Genomic DNA, 17280 nt, shown 5'->3' with positions numbered 1-17280 from the left:
GAAACTGCAGAAAAGCTCAGATAAGGAACTGCAAAAGAAAAACCTTGGTTGGAACACTTGGAAGCTGGAGTAGCACAGACACTGTAAAAAGAAATGCTGTTTATGCGTAACTGTTTACATCAAGGAAGCACGGCACACTGGCTGCTCTCCAGGTCTTCAAGGGCAGTGCCTAATTTGCATATGTAGTTACAAAGACATTTACAGTCAGAAACAAATCACACAATTATTCTTGTTGCTTGCATATGTACATTTCCTCACCTAGAAGAGAAAATAACTACTTCAGTATGATGAGAACAAGGCTGCCACAGTAGTGTGTAGAGATGAGTTATGTGTGCCTGCCATTTTGAGCTTTCTACAAATTTACATAAAAGGGAAATCCCTGCAGTAAGTGGGCCCTTCTTGATCTAGCTTGTATTAATTCTTTAGCAGTATCCTCACCCCACCCATAAAAGACAGCAGCTTTAAACCGCACTTAGAACATTCATTCTGCCAGGTAACAACTCTAGTTCCATTGGAGTTAGTGTTTATCTGTTCAATCACACAGAATTGGAAAGGTAATTAAAAAAACTTTTAAGAAGAGCAAGGGAAAATACTCACACATTGCTCAGAACATACTACCTGCTGCAGGCCCTCTCACCAACCCCACACCATATTATCCCTACTGGAAACACAAGACAGGACTCAACTCTCCTCTTAGAAACTGTAGATGTCTCCACCCCATGTTCTCCTACATGCTGCTTTTGTAAAGACAGCTTTATCTGATGGGATAAAGGGAGCTATTTCCCAAGAAGGGTCTACTTCCCAAGAAGCTTATGGGATAAACCATGGTTTGAGTGCTAGAAAATAATCACTAAGCAACAGTCATTATATAGGGTCTTCACATCATTAGTAGATATAATTTTTTAAAAATTTCTATGTAGTCTTATGTATTTGAAGAGCAGATTTGGGTGAATTTTTTATCTGTATACTTTAGTAGAGCCCACTAATGATTCATAAAGGTCCTTCACTTTAGAGACATTGTGTGAAGTATGGTTATTGATCACTTACAGGCTAATCCTCTCTGTCAGCAAATTTGACTCCTCAAAAATTGAGCTCACTGACATTCTGTACAGTTGCTTTCTTTCTCATAATGAGCCACTGGTTGATGAAATAGATTTTTAAATAAAAAGGCACTAGCTAAAAGCTAATGGGGTAAAAGCTGGATACTTACAGTTTTTATAAATGTCTGTTACACAAATTAAGGAATGAAATAATTTGAAACATCATTTTTGGTACTAAATTGCAGAAAGAGATTGCATGATACTTGATAACAGGAAATACAAATAGCATTAGCAGCTCAGGATTTAGAGAAAAGGAGTAAAAGAGCCAGTTAAGATCTTGTACTGGTTTTGCCTTGGGCTGTCAAATATTTGTGATGTGACTGAAAAAATACAGTACACTACAGACTTCACTGAATGGAGCAGATCTATGTTCTCTGAAAAGAGTAAAGGACACTCTATTTCCTCTAATTTCTTCCTGTTGACCTTTCTTCCCCACTGAAGTGATGGTTTAGGGAACCGACGTAATTCCAGTGTCCCAAGACATCTTATCTCTTCATTTTCTATAGTTTGGCCTGATCTTGCTCCCAGTGGCATTTCCGTGATTTCAGTAGATGCAGACACAGCTTCAGAACAGGCTATTGAGTAAGGATAGTGTATTAAGAAAATTACTACCTTCCAGAGAAAAGGAAAACAGTTCCTGAATCTAAAACTCTTTAGTGAGTATGGAAACCTTAGAACAGAAGAGTTTTACATAAAATAGTTGAAAATCTCTGGCTTCTACCAATCATTTACCTGTGAATTCTAACCATAGTGTTTTATACAGGTTCCAGTTCTGTATCATGTCATGCTGTCCCCTAAGGCAAAATTTAAAAGGATTTGCCAGGGATCTAAGAAAGGCATGTAATCCTGGGATACAGTTTGGTAGAAGTAAACTAGGTAATATTGCCACACCACTTCAGAGGTTCTCTACAACCATTATCAGACACAAAAAACCCAGGCCTTTTCTGTAGGAGCTTGCTTTTGCCTTCAACTGCTCCCATGTGATGTCTGTGTTTTGTCCACCTCAGTCCTAAGTGTGTGGCTTCCAGCACAAATCACAACAGCCCCCAGGAGTTTCAGCATAAGGGCTGTGATTCTCTGTGTACACTAGAAATCAGCCCTTCCATCATTTTGGTTTGAGTTGGAAGGGATCTTAGAGATCATTTAGTTCCAACCATATGCCGTGGGCAGGTACACCTTCCACTAGACCAGGTTGCTCAAAGCCTGGTCTGGCCTTGAACACCTCCAGGGTTGGGGCATCCAGAGCTTCTCTGGGCCGCCTGTGCCAGAGCCTCATCACCCTCTCAGTAAAGAACTTCTTCCCGATATCTAATCTAAATCTACCCTCTTTCAGCTTAAGGCCATTCCCTCTTCTCTTATCACTACATGCCTTGTAAAAAGTCCCTCCCCAGTGTTTTTGTGTGCCCCTTTCAGGTACTGAAAGACCACAATGAGGTCTCCCTGGAGTCTTCTCTTTTCCAGGCTGAACAACTGCAACTTTGCTGGCACGACTTTGTAGAAAATGTGCTGCAGCCCCCTGATCATTTTTTTGGCCCTCCTCTGGACAGGCTCCAGCAAGTTCACATCATTCCTATGGCTGGGGGTTCCCGAGCTGCATGCTGCACTCCATGTGGGGTTTCATGAGAGTGGAGTAGAGGAGGAGAATCACTTCCTTTGACTTGCTTTGGATGCAGCCCAGGGTCCATGTTTACTTCATGGCACAAGCTTACCCATGGTATCATTTTCTCTTCTGTTCTTTGATTCTGTGAAAAGCAAGCTGAGGCTAGGGGATAGCTAGGGGTATGAATTATAACAATGCATGGAGGTAGTCAGCAGTCTGGATCCAGCAAAAGATGGTGGCAAATCAGAGTCTGTTTATTCAGGCAACTCCTTTGTAGTCAATGTGAAACAGCATTGTGAATTTGAAATTGCAATCTACTTCCTTTGGAAAAATATCACTGCACTAGATAGTAGGTAGCAAGCTCTTACAAACCATTGGCAGGATGTTCTGAAATCAGTCTTCAGGTTCCTTGAGCATCACATTGTTTGAAACTGCTGGGTCCCTTGTCACCAATTTAATACATTTATCAAACCTGAGGCAAAGGCCTTGCTCCAAATACCTCTCCTACAGGAAACTGTGCTAAGTGACCTTATGGCTAAATGCCCAAATGGCTCAGCCAGAAATTGGGCACTACTCCCACTTGGCCCTGGAAGAATGAACCTCTTTGAGATGGCCACCTAAAGCTGGTACTAAGATATTAAAGTGGCGCCTTAGAACAGTTGCTAAGTGTGGCCTTATCAGAGGGCTGCCTGCTTCACAAATCCCTCATGAAAAATTGTTGGATACTGTACTTGGAATGGACTGTTTTCTGAGAAAGATTAACTTTATAGCTCCACATCAGAATCGCTCAGCTAGGCATGTTTTTGTATTAGATGGTACAATGAAGTTTTACAGAAAATGCAGTAGAAAACACAGAAGTACTGAAGCTGGGTGCAGTACATATCAGATCATTTATGTGTGATACATTAAAAACTCATGGGGCAAAGAATCTGGGTTGCTGCTAGGAGAAACCTCTTGCTCTATGAAGAGTTCTCAGTGTCATCCTACTGTCATTTGTCACAGGAATTCAGGTGCCTTGACCTCAAGCCATCAGTGTTAACAAAAAAAGGCTTGTTGTGCATACATGCAGATCCTGGTGAGCCCATCAGCTCCTGAGCTCAGCCCCAGCTGTTTGATGCAGGTTTGGCACAACCAGTCTCAGAGTGATTTGACACTATTTAATTTGCATGCTCACTTCCATGCTAGCAGTATGTTATTAATCCTACAAACCTACAATCCTACAAACTGATTTATATTTTTTCCCAACATTAATAACATAGTTAATATCATTTTCTACTCATCAGCTGCCAGATGACAAGGAATCACTGGTCCAGGAAACTGAGCTCTGGGATCTGTCAGTCAGTCACCTGGCAATTCAACCGTAAAACAGTCTACATAAGCACTCTGTATCTGCTGCTTTTTACAAATTTTGAATCACAGGTTCCTCAGATACTAATAAAACTAACAAAGCCTGCTGCCTCCTAAGCTTGGTATCCATAATGGCAGCATGAATCAGAATTGGCTACACTAACTGCAGTAGATCGACAGCACTGAGCAGTCCCATTTCATTAAAGAGAGCATCTCATCACCAGCTGCTCCTTGGAGACAAATGGTTGTATCTGGCTTCCTAAACACTGCTTTCTCTTGCCACCCCCAGGGACTAATAGCATTTGAGACATCAGTGACCTCATAGTCTGAGTATTTTGTATGCTGGAGATGTCTCTTCTATCCCAATGTCTGATTCTCCTGTCCTTTTTCTTCACAAGTGGAATTGCAAACAGTAAAATAAAATAAAATATATTTTTTTTTAAAAGGTGGTTTTTTTTCCAACACAGCCAAAACCCATGGCTGAAAAATCTCCACCTTATACTAGCATTTTTCCTAGACCTACACCAGTCAGTGTGATATCATCCTGATAATTATTTAAAAAGTGTGGTGCCAGGGGGACAACTTACTGCTTGGCAGGTATGAAATGTTTTTTCCTCTCTCATTTCAAATACCTCATTTAGGCAAAAAAATTAACCCTGAAACCAAATCCCATGCAGTGGCACTGGTCAGATGATTGCAATCCTAAGTGGACTTTCCCTCCTGCATTGATTTGTGCCTCAGGGTCTTTCTCCAAATCCACTTGAAATTATTAAAGCTTCTACAAAGGCAAGGGCTTTTGTCACTCCTCAATTTACTGCAGTGTAAGGATCTTGCAGCTGGTGCTACATTCACTTACCAAGACAAGTGGACTTTCAAACAGCAATTCCCTGCATGTGCAGGAACCTTCATCACGTGATAAGACAAGTGATGTTTGCACAACCTCATGGTGAAGACTTCTGCGTGGAGCAGAAGGCTTCATCCAACAGCCAAAAGAGATTCCTGGGCTCCTGTGCTGAATCCCTGTGTATCACAAATGAAGGGGTCCAGCTGCTTTCACAACATTTTGTGGATTTTGCCACTGAGTTTCAGCTCTTCTGTAAATGGAACAGGACCTTGTGGGAATATGATGTGTCTCTGATAGTAACTTGCCCTCTGTCAGTGTCTGTTAGTACAACAGAGCTCACAGAAGTGAGGTGGGAGGGAGGAAGTACAAGCCACCTGGCTCATGACACCTTAAAGGTATAAACAGTCTTCTCCTAAACACTAGACAATATGAAGCACAATAAGGCTTTGTAAGAACTGCTGAAATATTGTTAATAATACTCCACAGTGAAATGGAGGCAACAAATGACAAGTTTCTGCAGCAGAAGTTGCTTAATTCTGTGGATGAACTATTTTATTTTAAATATCTATGGGAACTTAAAAACCATTTCTGAATCAGGAAATGGAGGGAAACAAATAGACAAGATGCATCTTCCCATATGAAAGTAGTTCTTGAAAGCCTTGGACATTTTTTTTTTTACTTAAAAGCAATTCATTTTTGTCTCACTTTAGTTGCCTGTATTCTAAAACTGTGCCTAGAAGCTGGTTATTAAGAGTGCATTTTTGGAAGCAGAATCATCAGTACTTTAAAGTAATGTAAAGAAAATTATTTTTTATTGAATGCAAATGAAAGCCAGCACAGTAATGGCAGAGAGAGTGGGTTACCAGAGAGCAAATGCTCAGGAGGGAAAAAACACAGTAAGGTGAAACTTTCCTGAATTCAGGTATCAGCCCCGATGATTACCTTGCACTACTGTGTGTGGCACTCAAGCTGATAAAAATAGAGTTATTAAGAAGATCCCTAAGTGTTTGTGGAACAGTTGATTGCATCATCTTAATTAGACAAGAACAGAATTCCTTAATGTTGTGTTCTTCTCAGTACCTGTGTGACTGCAAATCTCTTTGGGGAAGGTTGTGGGTGCTCCCTTTGGGGTGACTTGGGGCTATTTGGGGCAGGTGGGAATGGGATAGACCTTCAGCTCTGGAGAGAGGAAGCTATGGACTGGCCTGACACGTATTTACTCAATGTAGAATGCAGGAAATTTGCCTTCCGATGGCTAAATATTTATCAGGCCGTGAACTATAAACAGGTATAGCTGTTTAATTCATGTCAGCCTGGTGTAGCACCGTAAATTTCTCTGACACTAGGTACTGGCTTGCACTAGAGGAGACTGTGGCCCTTAATCTGTGCTTTGCCAACACAGCCAAGGGGTTTTGAGCAGACAGACTGTGAGAAATTTCACAGGGCACTTTCAGATGTTACTGGTCTCTTGTCTGTCCTTCCTGCCCTCTTGGGTTTTTGATCCTGTGGAAGACAAAGGAGCAATGTGTGACTGTCCTAACTGTCCCAAGGCATAGGCCAAATTTTCAAGAAAATCACTCCTGAAGGTGAAGTACTCAATGCTCACCGTTCTTTGGAAAAAGGCAAGTAACAGAAGAAGGGCAGGGTACTCAGACAGGCACAGGAGTATCTTCAGCCACTTCAGCAAAATTCTTCAGAGGACATTTGCCAAGGTCCTTGCTGACATTGGATCGATGCAGAAAGGCATAGAAGGTGTAATGACTGACTGCCCACAGTTAGCTCTCCCAAGGAGGAGATCTGATGTGCAACAGAACTTGAAATGACTCTGAGTAGTAAAATGTGGCTACAGCATGAGATTTCAAGCTCTGTAGAACTAATAAGTGTTTTAAACCAGCGTTTCAGTTTTGATTTATGTGTGTGCTACACACACACACACACACATAAACAGCTAAATGGATGCTGCAAAGTCAGTCGCTCAAAGATGGAATGCCAGAATTAAAGTGACCTTTGCAAATTTACTGCCTCCTCTGTGGGTCTTCATATGTTACATAGGTTTCAGTTCACATGGCTGCCCAGTCCTTTTTCCACAGACTGTTGCATATTCAGAGCAAAGACCAAACAAGCCTAATTTAATGAGGAGTTGTTTAAAACTGTTTTATCATCCTGTTCAATGTTTGTGGCAGCAACACTAGCTAATATTTATGGTGTGCTGTTTAAACCCTCATGGGTGTTTTTGATAATACTGTCATAGTGTTCAGGTCTATTTTCACAAATTGTGAATTGAAGCCAGGGGCATGAGTCTGATCCTGCTATTGTTATCCCAAGTGGTGAGTAACTTCCTTCATGATTACTGGTGCTGCTCTTCAGAAAAAGGAAAGAGAATTCAGGTCTAATTTATAGCTGGTGTTTTGTGCTGCTTCTGTATGCCCCTGTCCTTGCACCAAAAGGATATGTGGGAATGTGACAATTATCACCTGGGATGAATTAGGTTCTCACCAGATATATTGAATGAACTTAAAATAAGTGCAAAGAGGAGGAATCAGGATTGTCAGTGAGGGAGGGGTGTGTCATTAAGTCCAGATATTGTTCTGCAAGTGCAGTTTTTCCATTACTTTTTCAGAGTGTCCAGTCACATAAATCCTCATGTGTAGTTCCTTCTAGATGTAAGGCTTGGCCCTCCTGGCTGGTACAGACTGAAGTATGCAGAGGCAGCCTGAACAGCAGCACAGGAAAGAGGTGATAAAATTGTTTTATCATCCTACTTAAGAGCTTCCTCTGTACTATAACACAGGCAATTTGATAACCCAGCCATTTGTGTGTACAGGGTCAAAACATTGTCCCTTAGCTATAACAGCTACCAACGTAATTAATGAAAATTACAGTGTTTGGATCTAAGAGATTGTAATGGCAAAAGGAAAAAGCATGCCTAATACTTTCCTTTACAGCAAAGCTTCCAAACTGAAATTTCCTACCACTGCTCACTCTTCAAGCAATTCTTGGTGAAACAAAAAGATGCTTGCTTTGTCTATTTCAGGTCATAAGCTAAAACTGAAGCAAAACTATCTCCTGGGGTTGGTTGGCTTGCCTTTTTTTTTTTTTTTTTGCTATTAAATGAGAAATGTTGAATAATATTTGGAGGAACTGTTGCTCCTCAGCAATTTACTACAGAAGGAGCTATTTTGTCACAGAATAATTGTGCCAGAGCTTTTTGCAAGTACATATTAATGCATTTTGCCAGGAAAGTCATCAGATGTGGGTAGAACGCATATCATATTCCAGTGTTCTTAATTTTCTGCATTGGTTGACTTGTCTATAACAACGTTCATTTTTGATGCAAAGGCATCAACGTTTTTGATTCAATGAATGAAACCTGACTGAAGTGTTGCTCCTCTGTGGTTGTTCGGCAGGTTTTTGGTACCACCACTTAGGAAGTTTGCAATTCAAGATTTGCAATGTCTTTATCTAGTAACAAATGGAAAAAGTTGTTCATAAATAGCTTATTTTTTCCTTTCTCACTAAAAAAGGACACAATCAAACTGCACAGGATCTATAACTACATAAGAAGATTTTAATATTACTATATTTGGTCTCAGAATATGGAAGTCTTAGAGTCTCCAGAAACCTAAATCCTACTTTGGAGAAATGGTTTCTGACAAGCCATTGCTGTCTGCAGAGCAGTGGCTTCAGGTGCACTGAAGCCACTAACCTGGTGGTACTGCCATTTGTTAAAATATTACGTGTGATATTGAGTAATTTCCTGATGAGTGAAGTGGGTTGTTTTTCTTTCTGAGGAAAAAAATATGTAAAAGAGCTTTGGAGGTATCTTAAAAATTCCTTTCAACATAAAGAAATGAGAACGTTATCCATCCTATAGAGTAGTATATATTCCAAGAAGCATATGGAGGGGATATAATCCTACCTGCTATACCTCCTTTATATTCTCCCAAATGTCTATAGAATGCAATTTATGTTGGCCCTATTCAGTGGTATAAGACAGAATTCTAGGGAAAATGCTTGAAAGTGCATAAATGACAAAAAAGGCAAAACACTATTTTAACTTAAGGTTTCTTAGGTACTGCAATGAACACTAGCAAAAATTCTTTCAAAAGGTTTCTCATTTAATTTTTTAAAAAAACTTATTATCTAGCAATATAGTTTATATTCTGCCAATCACCATACTACAATGATTTCAATAAAAATGAAGCAAAACACACTTTTAAAAATCCCCTATGAGATGTCAAACTAAATAGGGTAATACAAGGATTATGTGGCAGTATTTTAAACACTGGCACTTACTGATAAAAAGCCATTATAATCCCCTTTGGAAACTCTTCCTATTCACTCCTTGCTGATAAATGGGCCCAGCCTGGAATCTGGCAGACTGAAGAACAAGATCACTGAAAGGCACCTTTATGTCTTTCCTGCTCTCATCTTTCCCCTGAGTGTTACATTTTTTGAAGCTTCATGAAGTGATAAAGTTGGTTCTATAATCCCTGTTTCACTGGGCTACTGGCACTACAGAAAACTGTTCAACTGTAGTCAGCTGTGACTCAGATGTCCTCCCTGGTGAGCTGGGAGGTGCACTGCCTTTGTCCTGATGTTCTTTAAAGAGTAGCCAAAAGCAGGCGGGCTGCTGCTGGTGTCATCCCACCAACTCGAGATATTTAATGGAGATAGCAGAATTAGGGAGTGTAGTTGCTCCAGACTTCATCTGCAATCAAAGGGAGAAGCAGGCAGACACTTGGTGAAAATGAATCAGATAATTTTTATAATTTTCATCACTGATGTGTTTTAATTATTGCCAACCTTATTCTCCTCATGAGTCAGTTGAAACATCACTCAGTAACACGACAGGAAAGGCCCAGCTTTTGCGTTGAATCCAACAAACTTCTTCATGCTTCCTGTACAGCCCCAAAAGAGGGGGTGGAGTGGGTGTGTCTTAATCCATTTACCAGAACCACCTAGCCAAATGTGGGCAATAATTTCCCCCTTAAATTATTGGGGATCTTCTGATCTCAATTTGAAGCAGAAATTAGGCTTGGACTGGGAATGATTAATGCTTTGTGTAACCATCATTTAATGAAAGAATGAGGCTGTTTAGCCAGTAGCTTGGTGAGAATTTCATGCAGCTATCTGGGCTTTGGCTACCTTCCTTGCTGTCTCCCTCTGTCTGTCTATGCAGCTGTCTGTCAGTCCTCCCACAGAGGCTGTTCAAAGTTAGCCAGTTTTTGCAAAGTAATTTATAAAAATAGCCTGCCAGTCAAGTACAGAAAACCTGTTAATGCTCACACTGAGAAGAAAAGCCCTTAATCCTTAGTTCCAGCCATGTTTGGCTCAGAGCATGAGGCACCCAAGGCAGGAGGGATGCATGGTGCCGTGACCAGAGATGTAGCAGCATCCTGCACTGGCCAGTGTAAGGCAAGCTGCTTGCACTGAGTCTGACTGGTACAGACCCGATTCTCCTCCTACAGCTGGTATGGTGCTGGGTTTTGGATTTGTGACTAAAACAGTGTTGATAGCATGCAAGTGTTTTATCTGATGCTGAACAATGGTTGCACAGCATCAAGGCTTTCTGGTTTTCCCACTTGGGTACCTCATTGACTGGCTTGGGCAAGAGGTTCGGAGGAGACACAACTGGGGCAGCTGAGCTGAATTGACCAGGGCAATATTCCAAGCCATATAACATCATGCCCATCAATAAAACCTGGGAGACTGTCTTTCTAAAGTAGCCATTACGCAGAGACTGCTTGGGCATCCATCTGCTTGTGGGAGGTGGTAAGGGTTTGCTTTTGTATCACTATTATGATTATTTTTTTTCATACCTTTAGTTATTGAACTGTCTTTGTCTTGACCCATGAGATTTTCTTCTTGCTTTTGCTCTGCCTACTCTCTCCCCCATCCTGCTGGATGTGGGAGTGAGTGATCATTTAAGTGAGCACTTAGTTGCTGGTCAGCGTCAACCCACTGCATTAATCTACATCTGCATGAATTCTACCAATAGCAGCAGAGGTAAACCTTCAGGATAAAAAGCTGAAACATGTTTGGCAAACAATTACATAACTTGCCCACACTGGAGGTATTCAAGCCCAGACACATTGAACATAGCAGATTTACAGTACTGTAAAGTAGTAAAAAAATATCATGTAGCACATGAAAAAAAATTGAGAATACAAACATACATCAGCTGATTATCAAAGGATGTTTCTGTACTTGTTCACTTTGCAGTAACCTATATCCTGAGATGCACGGCAGCAGCCATCTAGAGCTCTATAAATTAAGAAACTAAGAAAAAGAAAGCCATAAAGAAAGTGTAGATGCCTCATAAACCAGAAGCACATCACTTGGAAACGAGGTGAAGAATGTTTTGTGTGAGGTAGACTATCGTAGGATGATTATGAATTGCCAGCATGATGTCTCATTGAACAACATGTTACGATCTGGCATGTGTCAGGTGTGGTTCCACTAGAGACACAGAGGCATAAATGCCATAGAAGGTGGTGGTACAACCACACCTGCATCTTATGCCAAAGTCTATAATTCATACTTGATTCTAGGATGTTTACCAAAATATTTATTCAAACTTTAAAGCTTGGCCTATTAAGCCTAATAAAATGAGTGAGGTGGAAATATGATTGCTGTCTCTTCCACCCAATCAGGGAACAAAGGGAATAGGAAACATTAACAAGAAAACAAAAACATTAAACTTGCCAGTGATACTGATATAATGATACATAATTATAAGGTGACTATTAATACCTTGGCATGAAAAAGTTGCTCATCACTAGGAGCTGGGATCACGTTGCAGAATTGCTTTGCCATGAAAGCAAATGGGACTTAAAAACTTGTCACGACAATCTGTAACTTCATGGAAAGACTTGCATAACAAGATGTCTGTGATAGTAGATGGACACAACAAGCCAATAAGAGCTTTATACTCCTGAGATCTTAATAGCCTGAAAGGGAAAGAAATTACGGGACATTAAGTATAAGGAAAACCTCCTGGTATGGAGGTCTCTCTGGTAATGGCATTGACTAGCAAAGGAAGCTGCTGGATCTGAGACAACCACATTAATAGGAAACATTTCTGGATCTCTCTTTCTACTTTTAAGCAATTAAATAATTCATTGAATAGTTCCCAAAGATGGAATTTTAATTTAGGAGTAGGTGAACACAATGCTGTAGGAACATATATGAAGGGATCTCATAAAAACATCTTATCTGTCAAGGCTTAACTACTTTTAAATAAGTTCTCTCCTCCATAATGGAGTTAAGGCAGTAAAAAACATTATTTCTTTGGGCCAAGCAGTGCTACATAATAATAAGTATTCAACATTTATCTGAGACTTGCTAAAGTTCTGCTAAGGCCTTTTACAATCTAATAAAAATGTCTAAATAAACACAACCAGCAAAATACTCTGACGTTTATACTGTTTGCTGGAAACAGAACAGGAAAGTGACACTGGGTGCAGTTATTACAAAGGGCTCTGGATCATGGACTTCTTTGTTATTTGAAGAAGCAAATGTATTGATTTAAAGTTCCTAAGGGCCAGATTTTTCCATCCTGCAGAGCATTCAGAATCAGAGAAAAAGTTTCAACTGTTCTCTTTTATGTATGTGCACTACCTTTGCCTGGACACTCAAAGAAGGTAGTTTTTAAGAAGTACATGTGATTGTGACCTTTGACTACCTGGCCTTTTTTGGAATCCCAAGTGGGAGCTGAGCCCTTACAAATATCAAGCATGACAGCAGTCTGTGCCTCAGCTCACCTAGATGATGACACAGTTGATGTGTAAGCAGTTGGTTGAACTGCCCCAGCCATCACTCATTGCAGAGGTCTTTTGGAATGAGTCCTTCCTGAGAAGAGAGGGGACTTATGAGTTTTTCAGACCAGCAAAAGCCTTTAAAAAATACTCCAATATAATGGCATGAATAAATATGTATATTTGCTGATCTACAGATGATTTTCTATAATGCACTTGTCTACCAAGCCTAGTGTCAGGTAGGTCTGTGGCACTGCTGTACTGGAAAAAGCTAGAAAAATAGGCTTTCTGTTGTGTAGACTTCGCTTTGTATTTTTATTTATTTGGTTCTACCCCAGAGCTCACACAATAAAGGAGACTAAAAATGAAGTGCCACTGATCATTTTTAATTTGTGCACAGTAAATGTCATTGAGAAGAGATCACTGCTTCAGGAGAAGATATTCTACCATGTTGGAGCTTATTGCTAGCACTGATTTGAAGCCCATGTTTGCTTTCTGTAAAATCCAACAGGATGAGGCAACAGAAATAGCCTTTGTCATTGTACTTTTGAAATAAAATAAGGAACTGAATGATTGCTACTCAGTTAATTAGCACCTTAATATTTGCTAAGCAAAGCCTGAATAATATTTTGGTAAAATGTTAGATTTAGTTACATTGCCACTTAAACTTAGAAGCTTGAATCAAAAATTATTTCAGCTTCATTAAGTGACTGAGTTTAATGTAAATATCACAGTCATTTCGGCCTATAAGAAGAAGATTTTAAAAAAACCAAACAAACCTGGCATTTGTTGTTTCACTGAGTACTTCAAAAATGTCACTATAGCTTAGTGAGGTTGGGTTTTTTTCTGATTTTTAACTCCATCAGCTGTGGAACAGATGGACTTCAGGTTTTCATTAAAAAAATTCAAACCCTTCGACCATATTGTGATCTCCTTGCTTTGGAAAATCACAGTGCAGAGCTTTCCAGGTTTAGCTTACAGGCATAAACAAACTCAGTTGGCTGAATCTATTCAGGAGCATTTAGCATCCATTCCAAGAAAAACATTATATTGGCCCCAATAGAAGTGTCTGAATACTACTTCATTGTATTGACTGCCCGTTTCCATTTTAGCATTATCTTTTGAGCATTACTTAAGGCCATCATTCAGCCAACTTTTGGCCTGGTAACAGCAGCTGAAGCTGGCAGGCTGTCAGGGTTACTGTTTACTGATTACTGTCTGAGGCAGACAATGCAATCATACACCAAGTAAGAATGCATGTACAGTCTGTTGCTTCAGATGTACTTAACTAAAGGGTTTTAAAACCAGTGTGACATCGCTGCTTGATGGATTTTAGTTTGGACCAAAATGAGGTGGAGAGAATATGAGCATGAATATGCCTTTTAGATTAAATATTTAACTGACAAACAGACAAAATGAAACTGGGACATCAAGTTCTCCCAGAGATCTCCTATGCACTGCTAAAGTACCAAACTAAATAGTGTTTTCAAAGTCTAAATTAGTCTTCCCCCAGTGAAGCCAGCAGTAAAATTCCCAGTGATTGCAAAGGATGTCAGGTTAGATCATTGTTCTTTAGGCCTCTGAAAATCCTATCTTTAAAAAAAATTATTTCTTTGTGTCCCTAATATCACACTGGTGTTCCCTGGACCTTAAACTTGAAACTTGCTCCCTGCATCCCTAAGCCTGTGTCACCACCATCCCAGCACACGGGTGGCCTCCACTTTGGTGCAGCCAGATTTTCCCAGTTGTGAGGAAAGGGATGATGTGCATTTGAGCTGTTGTTTTGCCTCCATGCAGTCTGGTTGTACTCTCTGGACTGAATTCCCCGACTGTAAAATAAAGGCCTACATGGATAGGCCATACTTCCCTGCCTACATGGATTATGTGAATTCCTCAAGCTTTCTAGGGATAAAAGCCAGAAAGTAATTTAACAGGTGATGTCTTGCTGCATATTTTATCTACTGGCATAGAACCATTACTCCATTATTCAGAAAAATGGAGACAGAGACAAGAAAAACAAATTAAAAGCAAAGGAAAAAGCACTATTAATAATAATGAAGAAATTTGAAGTGGCATGTTTTCTAAAAAAAGATATTCCTATGGATACACAAAGCACTACATTACATATGATTCTCCGTATGATTAAATGAGCTTTGCCTACCTTTCTGCTTCCTTAAAGCCACTGATATTTTTTCTGGCAGCACATACTTACCCAGATTATGAGAAGACACTATTGAGAGCACATACTCCAATAGTTTCTAGGCAATCAAGCAAACTTTTAGAGCATTAAACTGTCTGAAGATGAGACACACACACCTGGAAACCAGTACGTGACACACAAGTGGAATCACATGGGCAAACACACAGAACACATACACAAATAAACATAATAGTTGACAACCAGTAGACAAACATGCTTGAAAAAAAAGGGAGACGTGCTTTTCAAAATTTGCTAATTAGAGATAGAAATATTTCTTCAAAGTCTGTAAATAAATCAGAAAAAAATGTAAAGTAGTATATTTGTCTCTTCTTGTTGAATCACTGTTAATACTGTCATATACATCGACATGAAGGAATTTAAGGACCATCAGGAACCACTGGACATGGGGTTTCCTTCTCCTGGAAACTTTCATCTTGTGTTGTCTTCTTCAGGCTTTTCTGTTGCTTAGTGAGGAACTGAAGGAAGAATGAGAATTTTGCTGCCTGGAAACAAAACCTAGCTGTTAAGAGGTACTGTGGCTCTCTGTCTCTGTGTAGGGTTTCTCTCCATCAGCCATCACCATATGTCCTGTTTACAGAGGGGATAATGGGACAATTTTTTTTCATAGTATCTGGTACAGTGCTTGTGATTGGATTTAGCATGAGAATAATGTTGACAACACACTGATGTTTCAGTTGTTGCTAAATAATACTTAAGTAAAGGACTTTCCAGTTTCCCATGCTCCACTAGTGAAGAGGTGCACACAAAGCTGGGAGGGAGCATGGCCAGGACAGCTGACATGGCCTGGCCAAAGGGATATTCCACACCACAGAAGGACATGCTCAGTACATAAACAAGGGGAGTCAGCTGAGAGGGGCTGATCACTACTCAGGGCAGGGATGGGCATCAGTGGGTCGGTAGTGACCAATTGCATTGTTCAGCACATGTTCTTCTTGGGTTTTATTCCTTTTTCTCTTTTGGTTGTCTCCATGTTCCTTATTATGATTCCATGATGATGATGATGATGATGATGATGATGATGATGATGATATTTTACTTTATTCTGATTATCAAGCAGTTCTTATCTCAACCCACAGGTTTTACCTTTTTCAGAGTGGCGTTAGGGAGGCACAGCACATGACCAGCTGTGTGGTACTCAGCTTTCTGACTGGTTAAAGCATGACACCATACTCATCAAACACTGCTTCAGACAAATTAGGTCAGCATGGGGCTAACCAATCTTCAGAGTTGATTTTATGCTTCATGCTTCCAATCTTGTTGCAAGGGTTGCTTGCTGAGCTTCCCACACATGATGATTTACTTGTGTAACGGTTTGAGCAGCACAGTCAAAATGAGGAACATAACAGTTGTTGCTGTTAACTCAAAGTGTGAGAAAATCTGGCACAAAGGGCTGAATCTTCCCAGTCTTCCAGGACAGCAGAATCTCTTGGAATCTAGCCTCTCACCACCAAGTGCCTCATGTTTCCCTGCAAAAATACCAATTTCACTCCAGTTTACACGATCTACCACATGTTCAGGCAAAAACTACCACACTCATTTGCAATAGAGATGGTACCTTACTTTTCATATGTAAATAGCATTTTGCTTTGCTTGCTGTTCTTTCAGAGCTTGACTCTTACTTCCCATCAGTGGGGTGCCATTTACTGAATTTTTTCTTTAAAGTGTACCCTTTAAAATGAAATAATCTGGCTTGTGTTTTGTGATGAGATGACAGACATATAAATGGTATTTAAGTCAAAGTCACAGCTCCCAAAGTATTATTTACTTTAAACTTTGAGATATGCTCTTTCCTGAGGTATCCAAATTGCTATGTATTTTCTTCTTAATATACTTGGTATTTGGATTTCATTTCCAGCTGGAATTAAATATTAGATTTTTGTTGTAGTTATGGAGCTGAATTATTATAATGATAATTACTGTTGAATATTTAAGCATACATCCTGTACTTAATCCATTTAACATGCACTAAAGGATCCCGGATTGCAGTACCAAGAACAAGTCTGTAATTATTTTAATCTGAAAGATGAAGAAGGTTCAAGGTAAAGAGAATTCAATTAACAAAGCCAAACCTTGATGTGAAAAGGTAGAGATTTCTTGTTTTTTGCTTTATAGCTCCACAATAAATCACCTTCTTATAACATACAGTTAAATGTCATTGTTTCCAGAGTGTATTGCTAGGAGAGAACATAAACCCACAAGCTTTTGAAAACTTCTCATCTGCTTAAGCCCTCAGGTTTGTTACCTTCTTTCATGCTTGAGTCCTGTTTCTCTTCATTAACCCTTCATGGCTGCCCAGGACCACTTCCAGAGATGTGTGAGCCAACTGTGAGGAAGCGTTTGCCAAGGCTGGCTTCATGAATGCCAGCAAGCAATGCCAGTGTTCAAAGTTCTAAAAAAAGGAAGATTCC

This window comes from Cinclus cinclus, chromosome 3 (assembly GCF_963662255.1).
Source record: "Cinclus cinclus chromosome 3, bCinCin1.1, whole genome shotgun sequence".
In the NCBI taxonomy this organism is placed as follows: Eukaryota; Metazoa; Chordata; class Aves; order Passeriformes; family Cinclidae; genus Cinclus; species Cinclus cinclus.
This window is presented reverse-complemented; position numbering follows the sequence as displayed.